The following is a 13,419-nucleotide window of genomic DNA, read 5'->3' as shown; positions in this document are numbered from 1 at the left end:
CTTCTGAGAACTTTTGGCACGGGGAACCCATAGGCACAGGGGCAGTCTGAAACTGAGTGACCCAGAGGCATTGCGGCCAGCTGGCACGTGAGGGGTGCTCCATGCTTCTCAGCTAGAGAGCTGAGAGCTGATGTGGGATGCCATCTTGAAGGGAACATGCAGTGGCTTTTTGCTGTGGGAGCCTGGAAATCCTTATCTAGCGTTGGTCAACTATTCCTGCCCTGAGATCTAGAGTCCACCTCTCAGTGCTCCACTGAGGTTGGCACAGAAGGCATCGTGCACAGGTTGGGCTCAGGCCAGAAGTAGAGACTGAAGTGAAGTTTACCTTCATTTTTGGTTTGGTGTCTTGTGGGATTAGCCACAGAGAACCTTGAAACTGGCAAGCAGGCACATTTGCTCTTGGAATTGGATCCTGGTAAGCTCACATTTGTGGGCAGTGGTCTGTGAGAGACCAGTGGAGAGTTAATCACATTGCCCTGAAGGCAGAGTCCTTGGGATGCCCAATAGAGATTGGCATCTGCCCAGCAAGAAGGGTGGCTGCAACTATTCACTCTAGAGCAGATATCTCATGACAAATCCACAAGACCGGTCAGAAGTAAACCCCAGGTATCTGAACTTCAGAGTTAGAACTCTGCTTCAGTCCTGCCCTGGGAGTGCAACTTCTAGTTTGCACAGATGAACTGTAATTGTCACTACATCCCATTCTGTACTAACTTAAATTGGTGACAAGGGGAGCTGAGAGCTATTACAACTAGCTTCATTTCCAGGCTCCTCCAACTGGTAACTGAGTGAGCAACTCAAGGAAGACAGGTTTAAAAACCTCCAGTCCTTGCTCTCCCAAAGGAGCACACTGCTCAAGAATAAAGGATGGAGTTGTAGAATATCATGCTAAGTGAAATAAGCCAACCCCAAAAAACCAAAGGACAAATGCTCTCTCTGATATGTGATGCTAATTCACAATAAGGGGGAAGGTGCTAGGGAAGAATAGAGTTACTTTAGATTAGGTAGAGGGGAGTGAAGGGAGGGTGAGGGGATACGGGAATAGGAAGGATAGTAGAATGAAACAGACCTTATTACCTTATGTACATATATGACTGCATGACCGATGTGATTCTGTAACATGTACAATCAGGAAAATGAGAAATTGTATTCCATTTATATATGATATATCAAAGTGCATAGATGCATTCTACTGTCATATATAACTAATTGGAACACATTAAAAAATTTAAAAAAAGAATAAATGGAGAGAAGGACAGATCTTTCTGTCAACAGTTGGGACCACCTCAGTGGAGACAATCCCTTCCTTTTTCATTTAGATTATTTTTCTTCTTTTTCATCAGTTGTGAGTGTGAGTGTGAGTGTGTGTGTGTGTGTGTATCTGTATGTTCCAGTTCTGGTGATTGACTCATGGATACACACATATTCTTTTTTTCATTTTTGTCACTTTCTCCCTTTCTTTTTCTTTTCTCAACCATTAGTGAGTTTGCCTTGCTCAAATTTTCAAGGGGTAGGGTTTTACAGTGTTTTGTTTGGTGTGACTTTTTTTCCTTGTTTGTTTTGGCTCTTGTGTTTCTATGACTCCTTCTTTCCTCTCTTCCACTTTGGCAGCCAAGTTCACCTGGTGTCCCTCTCACTAGTTGTTTTTCCTTTTAGCTATTTTTCACTCCTCTGTCTTTATGGCCATCACTGGTTACCGCTCTTGTCTTTACTGTTCACCTTTTGAATATTTAAAACTTTTGTCTTCCATCCTTTTTTATTTTGCTCTTAATGAACTGTAATCCTACTGTCTTTAAGAACAACTTAGTTTATATCATTACTGCTCTGGCCTTTCATGCTGCGGTGGTTCTTGGTACTGGGGAGGGCATAACCCCTGCTTATGTATTTAATGCCAGATCTAGTTCTCGGCTGTTTATGGTAGTTGCTGTTGTTAAATGCTGACCCCACCATTCTTCTTTTTGTAGTAAGTAATGGTATATATGTGTGAGAAATAGGAGGTCTGGTGTTGCATTTTCAGAATACAGCCTTAATTAGATCCTATTGTAGCCATTTTATTTATAGCCCTTCACTTTGCCCACTCCAATTTTAAAATTAGCCAATCGCATAGATTGTAACCCAAGCTCCTCCAATCAGAGTGAAGGGTAGCTCTGCATTAGGGATATAAGCAGGCTTACTGACCCCCTTAAGTGCACTTGCTGGTCAGGTTCTGGTAGCCAGCCCTTCTGGCAGGAGCAAAGGTTTGCCTTGCCCATCCACTTTCAAGCACATGTTTGATTTTTTGTGGGACCTTGGTATTTTAACACAAGCCATAGGAGGCACTGCACATTTATTCCCATGCTGAATATTTATCGGTACTATTGCTGCTCTTGATTCTCTCCCCTTTTTCTAATGGGGTCTTGGGTGTAACTTGTGCCCTATGAGTTTGCAGGGTGGAGACTCTGCAGCTGAACTAACCCACACAAAGTGACAGCATACCTTTGTTCCCACACAAATTAACCCTGCTCAAACTTCCACCATACTTTAATACATATAATAGGGTAGAAAAACCCAAACCAATGACCTGGCTCTAAGCAGGAATGACTACAGGAGGACATCAGGTCCTACTCTTGGACATGTACTCTTACAGAAAAATCAGAGAAATATTCCAAAACAATGACCCAGAAAAGTCTAAAGTGTTGCAGTGACTCTACAGGAGTGAATCAAATCAGCAGCTCTGCAGAGGCAAACTGAGAGGCCCTGGCAGTTGAAACTAATCCTCAGATGAAACTGGGCCCACATGTTGAAGCTAAGAGACATTATATATATATACAACAGAATGGTTTGTCTAATTGTTCTGGCTAGAGTTTCAAGGATGATATTGAATAGGAGTGGTGAGAGAGGGCATCCCTGCCTTGTTCCAGTTTTTAGGGGGAATGCTTTCAGTTTTTCACCATTTAGAATGATATTAGCCATGGGCTTAGCATAGATGACCTTTACAATGTTAAGGAATGTTCCCACTATCCCTATTTTTTCTAGTGTTTTGAGCATGAAGGGGTGCTGTATTTTATCAAATGCTTTTTCTGCATCTATTGAAATAATCATGTGATGCTTGACTTTAAGTCTATTGATATGGTGAATTACATTTATTGATTTCCCGATGTTGAACCAACCTTGCATCCCTGGGATGAAACCCACTTGATCATGGTGCACTATCCTTTTAATATATATTTGTATGTGATTTGCTAAAATTTTGTTGAGAATTTTTGTGTCGATATTCATTAAGGATATTGGTCTGAAATTTTCTTTCCTCGATGTGTCTGTCTGGTTTAGGTATCAGGGTGATATTGGCTTCATAGAAAGAGTTTGGGAGGGTTCTCTCCTCTTCTATTTCAAGGAATACTTTGAGAAGTATTGGAATGAGCTCTTCTTTAAAGGTTTTGTAGAACTCGGCTGAGAACCCATGTGGTCCCGGACTTTTCTTTGTTGGTAGGCTTTTGATGACTTCATCTATTTCACTACTTGAAATTGGTCTATTTAAATTGTGTATGTCCTCCACGTTCAGTTTAGGCAATTCATATATCTCTAGAAACCTGTTGATGTCTTTGAAATTTTCTATTTTGTTGATGTATAGATTTTCAAAATAGCTTCTAATTAATGTTTTGTATTTCAGTCGTGTCTGTTGTGATATTTCCTTGTTCATTCCGAATTTTAGTGATTTGGGTTTTCTCTCATCTTCTCTTTGTTAGTGTGGCTAAAGGTTTATCAATTTTGTTTATTTTTTCGAAGAACCAACTATTTATTTTGTCAATTTTTTGTATTGTTTATTTTGTTTCAATTTCATTGATTTCAGCTGTGAGTTTAACTATTTCCTATCTTCTACTATTTTTGGTATTGGTCTGTTCTTCTTTTTCTAGGGCTTTGAGCTGTAGTGTTAGGTTGTTTATTTGATTAATTTTACTTCTTTTATTAAAAGCGCTCCATGAAATAAATTTTTATCTAAGTACTGCTTTCAGAGTGTCCCAGAGATTTTGATATGATGTTTCTTTGTGTTCATTTACCTCTAAGAATTTTTTTAATTTCCTTCCTAATATCTTCTGTTATCCATTCATCATATAATAGCATATTGTTTAATCTCCAGGTGTTGGAGTAGTTTCTGTTTTTACTCTTTCATTTATTTCTAATTTCAATTCGTTATGATCTGATAGAATATAAGGTAGTGTCTCTATCTTCTTGTATTTGCTAACATTAACTTTGTGGCATAATATATGGTCTATTTTAGAGAAGGATCCATGTGCTGCTGAGAAGAAAGTGAATTTGTTCTTGGTTGGATGGTATATTCTATAAATGTCTGTTAAGTCTAAATTATTGATTGTGTTATTGAGATCTATGGTTTCTTTGTTCAATTTTTGTTTGGAAGATCTGTCCAGTTGTGAGAGAGATGTGTTAAAATCACCTAGTATTATTGTGTTATGGTTTATTTGGTTTCTGAAATTAAGAAGGATTTGTTTGACATACATGGATGAGCCACTGTTTGGGGAATAGATGTTTATGATTGTTAAGTCTTGCTGATTTATGCTTCCCTTAAGCAGTATGAAATGTCCTTCTTTATCCCTTCTGACTAACTTTGGCTTGAAGTACACATTATCTGAAATGAGGATGGATACCCCAGCTTTTTTGCTGAGTCTATGTGCATGGTATGTTTTTCCCCATCCTTTCACCTTTAGTCTATGGGTATCTCTTTCTATGAGGTGAGTCTCTTGCAGGCAACATATTGTTGGATCTTTCTTTTTAATCAAATCTGCCAGTCTATGTCTTTTGATTGATGAGTTCGGGCCATTAACATTCAGGGTTATTATTGAGATATGATTTGTATTCCCGGTCATTTGGTTCATTTTTTAAATTTTATTTATTTATTTTTTTTACACGACTTGGTTCCTCCTTTATTTAACAATCCCCTTAGGATAATTCCTCCCTTTGCTGATATGCTTCTTTGTTTTTCATCTCTTCCTCATGGAATGTTTGCTGAGAATGTTCTGTAATGCTGGCTTTCTTTTTGTAAATTCTTTTAGCTTTCGTTTGTCATGGAAGGATTTTATTTCATCATCAAATTTGAAGGTAAGTTTTGCTGGATATAAGATTCTTGGTTGGCATCCATTTTCTTTCAGGGCTTGAAAAATGTTGTTCCAGGCCCTTCTAGCTTTTAGGGTCTGGATTGAAAAATCTGCTGATATCCGTATTGGTATACCCCTGAATGTAATTTGGTTCTTTTCTCTCACAGCCTTTAAAATTCTGTCTTTATTTTGTATGTTAGGCATTTTCATTATAATGTGCCTTGGTGCAGGTCTGTTGTAATTTTGTGTATTTGGAGTCCTATAAGCCTCTTGAACTTGATTTTCCATTTCATTCTTCAGATTTGGGAAATTTTCTGATATTATTTCATTGAATAGATTGTTCATTCCTTTTGTTTGTTTCTCTAAGCCTTCCTCAATCCCAATAATTCTCAAATTTGACCTTTTCATGATATCCCATAGTTCTTGGATTCTGTTCATGATTTCTTACCATCTTCTCTGTTTGGTCAACTTTGTTTTCAAGGCTAAATATTTTGTCTTCAATATCTGAGGTTCTGTCTTACAGATGTTCTATCCTATTGGTTATACTTTCTATGGAGTTCTTAATTTGGTTTATTGTTTCCTTCATTTCAAGGATTTCTGGTTTTTTTTTTCAATATCTCTAACTCTCTATTGAAATGATCTTTTGCTTCTTTTGTTTGCTCTTTTAACTGTCGATTGGTGCAATCATTCAATGCCTGCATTTGCTCTTTCATCTCATCATTCAATGCCTGCAATTGCTCTTTCATCTCATCATTTGCTTCCCTGATCATTTTAATTATGTACATTCTGTACTCCCTTTCTGTCATTTCTTCTGCCATGCTGTCATTGGATTTTATTGATGTAACATCTAGATTTGTTTGGGGCATTTTCTTCCCTTGTTTTCTCATATTGTTCAGGTATCAGTGGACCACTGAGATATTGCAGATTTCCTCTATTGATTTACAATGTCCCTCAAATTTTCTAATATATCCCTCGAGGCCTTCAGTTGCCTGAAGTCTTGGAGGAAGTTGATAATGTGGTGCTCCACCAGGAATCTGCCTCTCTAGGGCTGGTGGCCTTCAGGTGGAGTATATTCCCTGCTAGTGGGCAGAGGTGCCTCCACTTGTTGACCAATGGTCATCCAAAGGGGAACTCAGCTGCAGGCTGAGGCAAGGCCTGTTTGGGCCTCTGTCTCTGGTTTTACCGTACTTGTGGGAAAATCTCACCCAGTAGGAAAGACTCAACCAGTGGGGAAGTCTCTCTGGTCAGTTTCCATTCTACAGGTTCGCCTCAATCCAAAACTACCACCTGGATTGGGCTGCCTTCCTCTGCAATGTTCCCAGGGGCCTGGACCTACCTCCTGGGTCTGGGAGCCTCACCCTTTGCAGACGAGTTTCCTTAGGCTGCCTCCCCTCAGAGAATCTGCCCGCAGTCCTGGAAACTTCGCTTCGCCCCTCAGCTTTTCTCTGTGCGGCTCTTCCACCAAGAAGCCGCCTCGGTCCTGGGACCCTGCTCTGCACCTTGTCACCTGGCTATGCGGCCCCTCCTCTGAGAAGTCACCTGGAGCCCCATACAGTCATTCCGAGTCCCAGCTACCTGCCACACTCCTCTTCTTCTGGGCAGCCACCCCATGTTCCAGTGTGGCCTCTAGGAGTCCAAGCAACTCACTGTGCACCTCCTCCTCCTGACAACTGCCCGTAGCCCTGGTACAGTCACTCTGAGTCCAAGTGACCCGCCATGCTCCTCCTCCTCCAGGCAGCCCCCCCAGGTGTTCAGGAGCGGTTGCTCTGATTCCAAGCAACCTGCCGCACACCTCCTCCTCCAAGCAGCTGCCTAGAGCTCTGGTGCAGCCACTCGGAGAACAAGCGACCCGCTGCACTCCTCCTCCTCCTCTGGGAAGCCCCCCCCCAGGTGTTCAGGAGCAGTCGTTCTGAGTCCAAACAGCCAGCCGCACAGCTCCTCCTCTGGGCAGGCGCCCGTAGTCCTGGTGCCTCACTCTGAGTCCAAGCAACCCACCGCATTCCTCCTCCTCCTCCAGGCAGCCCCCCAGTGTTCAGGAGCAGTTGCTCTGAGTCCAAACAGCTCGCCATACAGCTCCTCCTCTGGGCAGCCGCCCGTAGTCCTGATTTGGCCACTCCAAGTCCAAGTGACCTGCTGCGCTCCTCCTCCTTCGGTCAGCTCCCCGGTGTTCAGGAGCGGTCACTCTGAGTCCAAACAGTTCGCCGCGCACCTCCTCCTCTGGGCAGCCGCCGGAGCCCTGGTGGGTTTCTCCAAGTCCATGTATTGTGCTGAGCGGCTTCCTCTCCAATGCTCCCAGTTGTCCGTGTTCACTGCTCCTGGGGGGAGAGGTCATGAATTCTTAATTAAATTCCTGGGTTTTATAAAAATCAACAACAAAAAATACTCCTGCTTCTTCGAGAAATCAGTTCTCCTCTGACTTACTGCCTTAGAACAAGGACATTAGATTTTTCTGTTTTAGAAATTCAAACATAGACAATGGCTTCTCTCAGTGTTCGATCCTCACATTTGCCTTCAATCCACACCTGTAGCTCTGCTGGGCTCAGACCTTCCAATAAAGACTGGCGATTCAGCATCAGCCCTCATGACTTCCTGCTGCTGCAGATCCCGGTACTTGTCAAATTTAATGATGACATGAACAGATCTTTTAAATTTAATTCCTCATATAGACAAGATTTGATACAAGAGATTATGTAGGTATACATGTATACATTACCTGTTCTGTTTACCTGTACAAATTGATGAAATATATTTAATGTGTATATTGAAATAAATCTGTGATTTCCCCTTATTATGTTAGTATAATAGATGATCGATAAATTTAAATGATATGCCAACCTATGATTCCTCGAATAAATGTTTGTTTTATATATTGTTGAAATTTATTTGAGTACTCTATTATTAGTATTTCTACAAAAATATTTATAAGTTATTGGCTATACAACCAAATGTTACTTCAAAAATCAAACCTCAATTTTGCTTCTCTTAAATCACAGGTGACGCTTTCTATATTTATTCACCTTATAATTTTTTTCTGGTGTTTCAACCGCATGATTTCAAGATTAATGGAAACTTTAAGATATGTTTACAATTGCATATTCTATATACTTAGGGTATAGAGACAAGAAAACACTGACTCTTGACTCAGATGTTACTTAAAATATTTCCTAGCCATCTTCACACTATCTGTTTTCATTTTTAGTGATGTTCATCCTATGATTTTTGGAAGAAAAGAAACATATGCAATAGCATTTCCTTTGTTTAAGCAACTGAATGGGTATATAAGGCAATTTACTGAAAAAACTGGCATCAGATGAATTTACAGTGAGAATGCATGATAAAAGGGACACTTTCATATCTATGGTGTCATGTCCCACAAAACAGGATCCAAGTACTATTAGAGGTTAATATAAATTTTGGTTGCTCTCAGCATTATCTCAATACATTTCATTAAACTGTAATATGTTACATTGATACTCAGAAAAAATGTGATGCATATAAATTGTAGCTTATATTTTCACTACCTACTTGCTAAAGTCAATCAGTATTTTTCATATGTAACCAAAGGTTCTCATGGTACTTTATTAAGCTGGAAAAAAAAATGTTATGCTTAAAGAATTTTATGAGTCAACACATTGAGTTCTGAAGACTTGAGTGTGAATCTGGTACAGGCAGGTGTCATTTGTGTTTTTAGCACTTAGATATTAAGGACAAGTTAAATTTGGGTTGTAATACAAGAAATGGGTCCTTCATATGGACTTCTAGTGCCTCATTCTGATTTCCATAGTGTTCAGTGGGGAAGTTTAGAAATTCTGAAATTCCTCAGAAGAAATATATAAAAGCAGCATATTTTCAACAAAACAGAAAATTAGAATGTAATCTGAACACTTAAGAGCATTTCATATCCAATAATGAATGGATGTAAACATAATCAAATAATCAGCTGATATAAGTCTGATAAAAACATTTTTATATAGTACATGGTTTAGATAAATAAAAACATATATTTATCTGAATTTTAGGTAGAGGGAATGCAGTTTGGTGTGGATTAGCCTCCTGACTGTCTCTTTCACATCTTTGTTCTTGAGACTGTAGATCAGGGGATTCAGCATGGGGATCATGACTGTATTGAGTGCAGTTGCCACTTTCACCAAGAGCCAGGAGCTTTTGGAGTGGGGCATGCAGTAGAGAGCAAGGATGATCTCATGGAAGATGCTGCTGTCAGTCAGATGAGAGGTACAGGTGGTGAAGGCTTTGCGGAGGCCACCCTTGGAAGGCATCCTGCTAACACTGGCAACAATGAAGACATAGGAGGCCATGATAATCAGGAGTCTAAAAACTTCATTGAATGTAGAAATGATGAAACACGCCATCTGGCTGAAGGAAGGGTCAGAGGAGGAGACAGAGAGGATGGCAGAATACTAAGAGCCAAAGAGATTTATGATGTTTGATCCACAATAGGACAGTCCTACCAGAGAATAGGTGAGTGTCACTGAGCAGAGGCCACCCCACATGTAAGTTCCAGCTACCAGGAGGGCACAGAGCTTGTGAGACATAGCAACTGTGTAGAGCAGGGGGTTACACACGGCCACAAACCGGTCATAGGCCATCACTGCCAACATGAACATTTCTGTAATCACAAACATACAAATAAAGAAAAACTGTGTCATACGTCCATTGAAGGAGATCGTTCTGTCTTCCACAACCAAGAGATCTAAGAGCTTGGACATAAATACACTGGAGTAGCAAATGTCCAGAAATGAGAGGTGGCTGAGGAAAAAGTACATGGGTGTTTGAAGCTTATGATTGATCCTTATGATCACAATTATGCCCAAGTTCCCCACCAGAGTGACTGTGTAGATGCTGAGGAACAGCAGGAAGAGGGGCGCCTGGAGGTGTGGGAATTCTGAGAATCCCACCAGGATGAATGTGGACACAGTGCTCTGGTTTCTGACTTCATGTACCATGATTCTCCTTTAAAGAAAAAATATGAGGAAAGAAAATAAAACAGAGCAGCAGAACTTGACATTTTGGCAGAGACGTCAGTGATGTTCTGTGTGGCCTGTGAGGGTGAAATCAGACAGTTCACAGTTATGAGTCTTTGCTTATGTTTGCATTTCTACATGGGCAGTTACTGACTGCAGACTCAGAGCATGTAGCTGCGTTCTTTATGACTGCAGTTTTTTTTTTTTTAATCTGGAAAGAAATTGGTAGTGATCAACATTATTATGTTTATGTAGCTTGTCTATAAATGCATATGATGCATGGAAGTCTTCACATTGAAATATTTATGACAAACACAGAGACAGCACAAATATCAGACCATCATTCAGATGACCGTATCATTCATATAATCATGTCATGAGAGTTTTGGGGAATAGCAAATACTTCTAGTACACAAATAAAAAGAATAGAATAAAAATTTGGGGGACAGAATATATCTTGTCACTTATTTGCATTTTTTTTAATCAGCATAATGAATTGGTACATATCCTAGCCATATCCTATTTTCCTTTTCTTTTCTTTCTTTCCTTCTTTTTTTTTAAATTTTGTCCTTGGTAATAAATCCATGCATGCTTTACAACTAAAGTCCATCTTCAGTTGTTTTATTGGGGGGGCAGGGTCTCACTAAGTTGCCGAGGACCTAATCTGACTACTCTCCTGAGGCTAGCCTAGAGTTCTCAATTATCCTTCCTCAGCCACTCAAGCAGCTGGTATTACAGATGTGCCCCACTCTTCCTATTTTCAAATAATCATGAAACATCTACTGAAGAGGACTTTCAGTCTCATGAACACTTCTACTGATAAATAATGGGTTGCTGTTATATACCCAGCATATAGTCATTTATAAGGTTCACAATGCTGAATAATGAAACTGATTTCTGTGTAGGTATTTGGAAAACTTCTGAAAGATTTCACAAGGATTGCTTTCTTCATTTATGCATTTTCTAGTGCATATTATATTAAACACAAAGAAACAGCCCATCAGCAGCAGTTAAATAGAGTATGAAAAATGTAACTTTTCATTACAAATATCTAGAACTCTTTGGTCATGGGTCATTTTGGAGTCCTGACCAAGGAGGACTGAAAGGACATATAAGACTGAATAATTAAAAAGTTCCTACATTTGTCCTCCACAAAGAGTCAAAATATTTGAAACTTCTCAGAACAATACTAAGGAAATGATTTTGACTCTGAAATCCAGCAACTGTGATGTGGCATCTTAACACATATGAGAACTGGCAGAACTTTTGTGAGGATGTGTTCCTAGTGACAGGCTCCCATGAAACCTACCACTGTTAGTCCCTGCACAGAGTACCAGCTGTACCATTGCACTCTCCATTGCACAGGAGAGCCAGTGACCTTTGTGAACTGCTTTCAGTTTGTCAGACCTGTTTAAGAAAATGTCTTATTTTTATATTCAGGAACTTAGCTTATTTTATTTAGCTAACACCACAGTAGTCAAAAATTTTGCAGTGCCTTCTCCTGCTCATAAAGAGAAACCTGATGAAAGCTTCATCCCAGTAAAACTTCACAAGGTGGCTTAGATTAATAATTCCTTGGTGGTGGGTGGATATTCTGCTCAGTGGCTAGTGCATACCAAGTGCCCTTTCCAGGAGTCTCTAAAACAAGATCTGAAAAAGTTGAGAATACAAGCTCTGTTCAGTCTCCATTAACAACATTCCTACCACCCATTTTGATAATAGAAATCCTGAACTTACATTTAAAAAGCTACTCTTCAAATCTTGCTCTGAAGTTTTTTCATAACACTAGTCATCATAGTCAATTCTATATTTAATCATGTGCCTTCACATGTTCTTTATTAGTATTGACTTTATAATTTTTGGTTACCATCACATTAATCTCTCATTCTGGGGATTACAAAAAAATAGGCTGATTCTCACAATATAGATTTTCAAATAATTCTGGACACTTTATGTACTCTTCTTCCTTTGCATGCAAGAACAACTTTATATTTATTTAGTATTTATTTACTTTCTTATACAGGTTAAACTATATCTGAGTATATAATCAATATTCTTATAACATTAACCTTCCTTGTCCAACATCAAGTACTAATAATAGACTCACTATCCCATGAAAGTCTATAAAGGCCATGAAGGAAAAAACTCAGGAAGCGATTACATCCCTACCTGTAAAAAGGCACACTTTGTAGTTATTTGAACTGAGTCAGGTTAGTTCACTACCATGTCAAATTTTGTCCATGGGTTACTGGTAAGCCACAAACCCTATTTTTATACCCTTAGGCTCTTGAAAACCTAACTCCAGGCATTTATATTCTGAATTATTTTGGTTTTCAAATTCACATTTCCTTTTGAATTCCAGTGCCCATGGCCTCTTCCCCCAGTGCTTAGATAACCCTCACTTTTGCTCCCTCACCACTGCTTGGTGCTTTTTGCTTTTGCTTATCCTTTCAAAAGCTCAGTTTGGGTCTCTTGTAAAATCAGGCAGAGTTAAAGAAAAATAAGGGAATATCAAACTGGCCTTTTTCTTCATTCCTACTGTTGCAAGCAGGCATTTCAACAGAACATACTTTGCTATATAAGAAAAACTATCATCCAACTAACCTTTGAATTCAATCATTGACATTTTGAGTGCACTCTTTTTCAAAGTGCATAAGTAGAAACTATTGTATATGGACTTTGACATTATGTCCTTAATGCACAAATAAGCAATTCTGTTAATTCACACATATCTTAAATTTTATTCTATGAAAATGTTTATTTCTTCTAATTCACCAAATTGACTCCATTTCTCCACTTGTGTTTTAGTCCATACCTCATTTAATCACAATTTCCCTATGTAGCTCATCCAAGAAAGATTTAATAGTTATCCAAATATTATTTTTCCATGCTATAGTTTCCTTGCACCCATAATTCACATTTATAAAAACAGCATAGCTATTTTTACATGTATATGCATGCATATGGTGTACATTATTTTCCTGAGATCATTAAATTGCATGAGAAAAATTTAACTTTAACTCCTAGTGTATGAGACATAGCAATTAAGGACAAAATTTCAACTTCAGCAAAATGATCCCAGGAATAATGAATATATAGAGTTTAGCACCTTGAATATGTACCATTAGCTGAACTAAGTAGATGTTACTCTCACTCAGCCCCCATGGGTGTAAACAATTTCTGGATTTCAACACACCTGATAGATAAATGAAAATATGCCAACATTGAAGCAACTCACCAAAAAAGATTCTCCTGATACACATTTTTTAGTTGCAGGATTCCTTGTCATGAAGAACAAGCTGCATGCACATTCTCCCTTATGATTGAAATGTTCTTATACATTTTCA

General features: G+C 39.1%; 1 pseudogene; it reads right to left on the bottom strand.

The window, feature by feature from the left end:
- Positions 1-9,094: 9,094 nt before the first annotated feature.
- On the bottom strand, positions 9,095-10,054 carry LOC124959337 (olfactory receptor 5D13-like; annotated as a pseudogene).
- Between the last annotated feature and the right edge of the window lie 3,365 nt (positions 10,055-13,419).

Source organism: Sciurus carolinensis, chromosome 11 (genome assembly GCF_902686445.1).
Source record: "Sciurus carolinensis chromosome 11, mSciCar1.2, whole genome shotgun sequence".
Taxonomy (NCBI): Eukaryota; Metazoa; Chordata; class Mammalia; order Rodentia; family Sciuridae; genus Sciurus; species Sciurus carolinensis.
The sequence above is the reverse complement of the archived record's forward strand: the minus strand, read 5'-3'. Positions and strand labels throughout refer to the sequence as shown.